Here is a 9,015-nt window from a genome sequence, read left to right as displayed (position 1 = left end):
TCACTACAAACAGACAGACTTGACGTTTCAAAAGTGCGCATTGAAGCAAAGGTGCTTGGAGGCAGAAATAAGCATGACAGTAGTCGGTACTTCCCCGACTTTACATTTTGTTTAAATTTCACTATAAGTTAGTGCTTGACTGCAATTTCACCTTAGTAATGTTGCAGTCTTAGATGGTAGCGGGCTAACCTGTTAGGGAGTACACTCTAAAAAAAAATTGGTTATTCCTAACAAGATAGTGATTGTTGTGATCAAGCATCTTGATTCCATAACAATGCCTGAAAGCCTAACAAGAACATAGATACATCAAATAAGATGATAATGATTGTTTATCATAATTCAATGGACTGGGCAACTGTATTGCTCCTATTATTGTTACTTAACTAAGGCATATTCTTAACTGATTCAATTTACGTACTTGTTTAAGCTAAATAATTAAAAATGATCTAATCATACAAAGAAGTAAATAATAATAGAAACAACGTATTTTTTTGTTAGAATCAATGAACATACCTACATTGTTAGCTCAATCTATAATGAACTTGCTGCTATAACTAATCAGCTTTTGTTGTTATGTCTATTATCATAATTGTTATAATTTATATAACGTCAACTAAGAGAAAATCTCTCTTAGTTGGCTTTCTTTTTTTAGAGTGTACGGTAGTCATACCGCTAATCGGTTTCTACGTGACATCGCACCGGTACACTAAATCGCTTAGCGGCACGTCTTTGTCGGCAGAGCGGTAACTAGCCACGGCCCAAGCCTCCCACCATACATACTATTATTGCTTTATGCTATACTATAGCTCTACTAACATTTGACGTCACAAAACGTCTTTTATACTGTAAGGGACGGGCAGGTACTTATCGTTATGGCTAAATGAGATTATCATTCAGTATTCAGTTAGGTGTTAATGGGGTGAAGGGCGGGGATTAGAGGGGTGACAAGATTTAAATTCCAATATCACGGTTTCCTCTGGTAGCAAAAACGCAGATTAAATACGAAGGAATGACTTACTACATCATCATCATCCTAAGTTTCTTAATGCTGCTACCAATTCTTGAACATCATATTCATCATCAAACCATTAATGTCCCACTACAGGGCACGGGTCACCTTCCATAATAAGAAGGCTTTGGGCCGTAGACCACCACGCTGGCCCAGTGCGGATTGGTGGACTCCACACGCATTTGAGAACATTATTGAGAACTCTCGACATGCAGGTTTCCTTACGATGTTTTCCTTCACCGTTGGAGCAAGCGATGTTTTAATTAGTAACTTCAACGGTTCTGGTCACTGGTGTCCAATCACAGAGGAGTTTTAGAGGATGGACCGACTACGCTGCTCCAATACAGATTGGTGGGTTTTAACGGTTATTATGACATATTAATGATGAAAACTGGGAATGACGCGTCGGCTTAACGTGCTACTGGTACCTACTGAGAATTTCTTAACAGGAAAACAATTAATAGCCTTACCCGGGAATAGAACACACGTCCTTGTTGTGATTGGTAGCTGAATATGCTGACCAACGAGACAACGAGCCTTTATCCTGAAGAGAAAGGGGTGTAGAGCATATTCTTATCCTACTAATATTAGAAATGCGAAAGTTTGTATGGATGGATGGATGTTTGTTAGTCTTTCACGCAAAAACTACTGAACCAATTTGACTGAATTTTGGAATATAGATAGATTATATCCTTGATTAACACAAAGGCTGATCCCGGGAAAATGTACGGTTATAGCAGGATTCATGGGAAACGAAACCGCATACGAAGCCGCGGGCAACAGTTAGTATTAACATGGGACGGATCAAGGTGGCCCAGCTGATGATAAGGCGACAAACATCGCTTAAAATAAATAAATATATAATACGACAATACACACATCACCATCTAGCCCCAAAGTGAGCGTATCTTGTGTTATGGGTACTAAGATAACCGATGAATATTTTTATGAATAATATACATAAATACTTACAATAAACAGATAAACGTCCAGACTCTGAAAACATTGATTTTCATCACACAAACATTTTCCAGTTGTGGGAATCGAACCCACAGCCTTGGACTCAGAAAGCAGGGTCGCTGCCCACTGTTTTCTTCATGTCAAGTGTTTCTTTAAAAGCACTTAACAATTATATAAAATTTAAATCATACTTGAAAAAAAAAAACCAAAAAAATAAATTGATTACTGCAACGAGTGTTGTCGGCAGTTTAATTCTCAACAGCAAGGTAACGAACAGCAGTGTCCTCTGTGCCTTAAGTCCAGCAAAATTCAAAATTCAACATTCATAATAATTCAAAATTCTATTTAATTCATATATAACTTATCACAGGCACTTATGAAGCGCTCATATATTAACAAGTTAACACTAATGTTAGGTGATGGTGATAACTGCATTCGTTAACTTAAAAGTAAAGCTACGACGGTTCCAAACGCGCCCTGGCCTAAGAAGAACCCAAAACAAACTTAGCCAGGTTTTTTTTATCACCATCTCACAGTCGAGTTAATGTTTAGCTAAGAAGTTAGAGCAATCTATACTCAAGCTTTTTTATCATACATGTTATGCTTAATTAAACAGCAGAGGACTGTCATAGGCTATTGGTGATACTAAAATTGAATCCGACGATATCACGATCTTAATAGTCTGAGATTGACCGACTAAAAGCGGCCCCAACTAGGCCGCGCCACAAAAATCACCCAAATATCGAAACGGCGAAATCGGCTCAACTCGGCCGTTCCAAAACAAAACAACGGTCCGGCCAATCATTCGTCAAACGGCCGCTGTAAATCTCGCGGGTGGGTCGTGGGGGGTTGCGGGTGTGCGGGCCGCGGGGGGTCGGGAGGGGTTACGTAACATCAGGAAGTGCGGATTAGGAATCAATAGTGCCGTAATGATAGTTGTATGTAATAGATGGTACTGCGCTGTGCTGTGCGCGTTACGATTATTGGGCCGAGGGAATTCGTGAGTACAGGTTACGGTACGCTGTTTGTTTGCAGATGTATTCTTTATTGGTGCTACTTTAGAATAAAAACTGTAGTTAATTCATCTTAATAAACTAATTTTTTTATTTTTTATATTATTATTCATCTTGTTTTGAAAATTTTACAAATAAGTATTTTTAATAATTCTACTACTTGAAATTAAATTTTATTGATATATTAATAAAGAATATATACCATAATGAGAAGGGGTTAAGGCCGTAATCCACCACGCTGGCCCAATGCGGATTGGTGGACTCCACGCACCTTTGTGGACATTATGTAGAACTCTCAGGTATGTAGATTTCCTCGCGATAATTTTCCTTCACCGTTGAAGTTAGTCATATTTTAATTACTTAAAACGCACATAACTTCGAAAAGTTTGAGGTGCGTGCTGGGATTCGAACTTAGCCCCCCGAAAGTGAACTTGTTAAATCTAGAATACCTTCACTTATTTTAAAATAATATCCGTCTTTATTTATTTCATATAGTTTGCTATTATGTAAGTACATGAGATCCTGTCAGGGCGTTGCAAACATAATTAATTACTATTCTTTATTCATGGTTACACTAAAAGATTACAATATTATAATACAGTAGAACTCCAATTATCCGAACTCCGACTATCCGAATCGCCGATTATCCGGATCACAAAAAATTGTCCAAAAAAAGTCTAAGTGCGCTATTATTCTTCCCCCTTCGAAGCCAGTGTTTGCGCGTCAAGTCTTGAAGTCTAAAATGTCACTGTTGTGCTCAAGAAGGCCATTTAGCCAGGAACTGCACCAACGAAGCCTTCTGCCCACTCTGTAACACAGAAAGTCATTCATCAGGTAGCGGAAGATGCAAGTTCTTCCACCAAGCCCTGGCTAGGACGAACAGAAGACGACGGGATTCGGTGTCAACTAGATATCAGCATTCACAGTCCTTCAAGTGAATGCGAATAGAAGTATCAGTGCCCACGATATGGCCATGGTAGTAGCGTCTGAAAAGAAATGTGACTTTATAGCTCTTAGCGAACCTAATTTAACGAAATGTAAAAGTAACAATAAACATAAGTACGTTAGTGAGGACCTAGGAGCCATGATAATTAACTACAGTCAGAGATACGACGTAACAAAATATCGCACAGTGGGCTGCTGGATCTGCGTTGAGACTAAAGGTGTTTCACTATAAAGCGTGTACATAAGCCCGAACAAATGTTCTCCCGAAGGGTTCCTTAATCATCTTGGTAATATTAGCAAACCCTTCAAGCAATATCATCGTAACTGGAGACTTTAATGCGAAGCATCCATGCTGGGGAGGTAACCTGACAACTAGAAGAGGAATTGATCTACTAGAATGGGCTCATTCTATAGAACTTAATATTCTAAATGACGCAGAAGTGCCAACCTGTATACGCCCAAATGGAACATCATACATTGACATGACTTTGGTAAGTGACAAGGTGTTAGCAAAGAACACGACATGGACAGTCTTAGAGGATTCTGTTTCTATGAGTGATCACAGAGCAATTATTACTGACATAGTGGAGGAGAATGTCAACGATATGCCCAGATATACACTTGGGAAAACTAATATAGAGACGTTTAACCTAAACTTTGAAGAAATGGTAAAAGGAAAAGACATAAACTATGAGGAATGCGATAACGCACTGAAAGCAGCTTACGATAAAAGCACACCGAAAATAAGATGTGACGACAACTACAAGTTACCCTACTGGTGGACACTAGACATACAAGAAAAAATAAAGAATACCAGAGTGAGAAGAAGAAAGTTCCAGAAATGTAAGGATAAAGAGAAGAGAGAAGGTCTAAAACACGAATATAAGATCTGTAAAAATGAACTGAAGCTCACAATTATTTCTGAAAAGGCAAAAAAGTGGAATAATTTGTGCGATGAATTAGAGGTAGATATTTTTGGAGGGGCTTACAAGATCGTAAAAAATACACTCCAGCTCCCTAACCCCAAAACCAACCTTTCTCTTGAAGAAAAATGCAAAATTTTCAGTGAGATGTTTATAGTGTCCAGATGTGATGTGTTAAAAAGAGAGGAATCCGTAGAGGATGAGGATTTGGATAATCTAAGGTTCTCTGAGGAGGATGTCACGAAAGCTGCGTATAGAATTAAGATAGGAAAAGCTCCGGGCCCTGACTCATTACCACCTGAAGTAATTAAACAAGTCATAACAAAATATCCTACTTACTTTGTCCAGCTATTTAACGGGCTTCTAGAGGTCGGAAGGTTCCCAGAGACCTGGAAGCTCGCTAAACTCATCCTTATCGACAAACCAAGAAAGTCACCAAGCGAAGCCAGTAAATATAGACCAATCTGCCTGATAAATGTATTAGCCAAAGTTTATGAAAGACTCTTGAATACTAGACTGTTACAAGAGCTTGACAAAAATGGGGGACTCCATAAGAATCAGTATGGCTTTAGAAAGGGAAGAACAACCACAGACGCAATAATGCAAGTCGTAAACTTGGCAAGACAGGCAAAAACAAGAAACAAATGGAACGGATTAATACTGGTTGACGTACGTAATGTGTTTAATACGGCATCATGGCTGAGAATAATAGCTAAACTTAGAATTAGGAAAGTGAACAAGTACATAATAAACAGTATAATTGATTATTTAGAGCACAGAGCTATTATATTAAAGAAGGGAGTCAAAGTACAGATCGGAGGGGGTGTTCCTCAAGGATCCGTTCTTGGGCCAACCCTGTGGAACATTCTTTATGATGACATTATGTCAGTAGAAGTGCCGGAAGGGGTCAACCTGATATGCTATGCAGACGACTAAGCGGTGTCAGTGACAGCTAATAGTGCGGCTGACTTAATGAGGAAAGGAGATGAAACCCTGCATAATATAATGCTATGGATGACGCACAATCGCTTAGAAATTGCTCCACAGAAAACTGTGGCCATAATATTTAATAGGAGGCTAAGGGCAGAAAACTCCTTCAGATGCGGAAGTATACAGGTCACTCCTGCCCCATCTGTAACCTACCTGGGAGTGACCCTGGATTGCAACCTGAATTTTGGCAAACACGTAAGGATAGCTTGTGAAAAGGCTCAAAAGACTGTTAAAGCACTCTGCACAATTCTACCCAACACACGTGGACCAAGCTCAGGAAAAAGAAGGACTTTGGCACTAGCAATGCAGGCTGTAGTTATGTATGCGGCACCAATCTGGGTAACAGCCATGGACAAGGAAGTACACAGAAAGACGGTTCTAAGCGCCCAGAGAACGATGGCACTTAGAACTTGCTCTGCATATAAAACAACATCCACCGACGCTGCCCTTGTACTGGCAAACCTCATCCCAGCCCACATCTTGGCACAGGAGAGATCAGGTACATATTGCTTAAACCTACCGGAGAAAAGATATGCGGCCAGAGAAAGGACCTTGGAGATATGGCAACAAGAATGGAACCAGTCTACCAAAGGCCGATGGACGCATAGACTAATTGGGGATATAAAGGGATGGGCACATAGGAAACATGGAAATATAACGTTTAGGATGACACAGTGCTTTACAGGCCATGGGGTTTTTATGCAATACATAGCACGCATAAAGAAAAGAGTGAGTAGTGATTGCATGTATTGTGAACACCCATGTGATGATGCAGAACATACCCTGTTTCACTGCCCACGATTTGAAGAAGAAAGGGAGAATGTGAAGAAGGAAATAGGAAGTGAAATAAAGACAGAAAACCTAACCTCCATAATGCTAGAGGCATCAGAGAAATGGGAATCCATAAAAAAATACATGGAAGAGATAATAAAAGTAAAGGAAAGGGACGAAAGAGAAGGAAGGTAGGACAACGACGCTAGTGGTAGGCCAAATGGCAGGTACACTAACGTTTAGAAGGCAGGAGGGGTTTTTAGTCGGTAGGAGTCCGGCACTATCCATAGGGATGTCCATGAGGATTTTCCCCTCCTAATATATAAAAAAAGTCTTGACTTGACTTGTCTTAACTTGCCGTTGTGCCTACACTGACTTCCCCCCGCGTTTGTAGTTTTTATTTCTAAACTTGTACATAAGTACATTTTATTTATATTTAAAACATGTGAAAATTTCATGTTTCTTTCATTTAATTCAATAAAAAAATAGTGCAATATCAAAACGTAGCTTTTATTCTCTCCAATGGCAATTTTTTTTTAAAAAATCCGATTATCCGAATATTTGATTATCCGAATGGGTCCCGGTCCCCATTAATTCGGATAATTGGAGTTCTACTGTATTAAATAATTATATGTGATACAAAATAGAATTATTAAATTGAATTAAAATAATAGTTATTGCCAGCTGTCGTAGCTGATTTTTGCCGTGTTCTTGCTAGATAAACCTATAAAACCTCACTTATTTAAATTTATTTCTTACCATCTATATCTATCTAGTAATGATACTTACAAAGTGTAATACCAGAAAGTAAATATCTGCAAGTAAAAAAAGCTCGCTTAATAAATCTCAACCCCCCCCACCGCTCATTAACCCCCTGTCATCGCCCGCGGTCATCTGTTATGGTGTTTGGGGTGACAGCCCCCTCAGACGTTGTAGTTTAACAAAACACCATGGATTTATATGTAGATAGTAATGCTATACGTACTAACCTGTACCTCCGTAAAGTACCTATGCACTGAGAGCCCTATTAATAAACATAGCGTAACGTCGGAATAGTTTAACGTAAATTTTAACTTACGAAGAACATCTCACTATCAGGTAGTTTATTGTAAATTTTCTGTATTGAATTACTAAGTGTATGTAGACTGCAGTACAAGTTTATATTTTTTTTCTTCTAATATTCAAATTATTACAGTCAAATTTTTACCTACATCAATTATGGAATTTTTATATGAAATTTTTGAAATAAATATTAAGACTGCCATTAGTTAAAGGTTCTAAGTAGTCAGACTTTGAATTGATTGGAAATATTTGACAATGAGTTGGAGACGATGATAGCCCAGTGGGTAAGACATCGGTTTTCCTTTCATGGAAACCGTGTTCCAACCCCGGCACGCAACACTGACTTTTCGGACTTAAGTGCGTTTTTTTATTTAAGCAATTTAAATATATCTTGCTTCAAACGGTGAAGGAAAACATCGTGAGGAAACCTGCATGCCTGAGAGTTCTCCATTATGTTCTCAACGTGTGAAGTCTACCAATTACGCTGGCCAAGCGTGCTAGACTACGGCCTAAACCCTTCTCAGTCTGAGAGGAAACCCGTGCCCAGTAGTGGGCCGGTAATAGATGGATAATAATGAAGAAAATGCTTATAATAAATATGAACTTAGGCCTGCTTGAAATAAGTTTTAAAGTGGTTAGAAAGCTTGAAACTTATGTGTTCCAAGGTGCTGGAATGGCAATCCCGAATTATAAAGCACTGAGTTCGAAGACCCGTCTTCTATTGACAGGCTAAATTAAAGGAGTCGCACTGACCCGATGAACCCAAACAGCCCAAAAGCGTGGCGACCATCATTTGATATGATTATACTGTAGATTATAGAAAAATGAATGTTAAAATGTAAAATGTAAATTGTTGATGTTGGAAAACAGCAAAGGGCAACTGCTGAGTTTCTTGCCGGCTTCTTCTCGGTAGAATCTGCCTTCCGAACCGGTGGTAGAGTCACTAAAAATAGACAGACTTGACGTTTCAAAAGTGCTTATATTAGGCCTACTTGAAATAAATGAATTTTGAATTTTGAATTTTTATACCGTTAATCACAGCTGCAATTAAAACGTTTTAAAGTTAAATGATTAATCTGTACACCCCTCTTCATTAACCGTTTGACATTGCCCGGGGTTATAAGGTCTGGGGTTGAAACAACCCTACCGATATTTGTCTTATAATAATAATAATTAACGGCGCGTATTGGGAGTAGGTTCCTTACTCTGGAGCCCTGACCGCCGGTTGCTTGGGTACTCAAAAGCCCCGCAAGCGCAGGAGTGGTTTTTTTTTATAAATTTTTATTAGTGTTTTTTTATATTTCTTTTATAATGTCACTGTTGAAAATTTTAGAAAAGTGTA

Source organism: Pararge aegeria, chromosome 3 (genome assembly GCF_905163445.1).
Source record: "Pararge aegeria chromosome 3, ilParAegt1.1, whole genome shotgun sequence".
Classification (NCBI taxonomy): Eukaryota; Metazoa; Arthropoda; class Insecta; order Lepidoptera; family Nymphalidae; genus Pararge; species Pararge aegeria.
The sequence above is the reverse complement of the archived record's forward strand: the minus strand, read 5'-3'. Positions refer to the sequence as shown.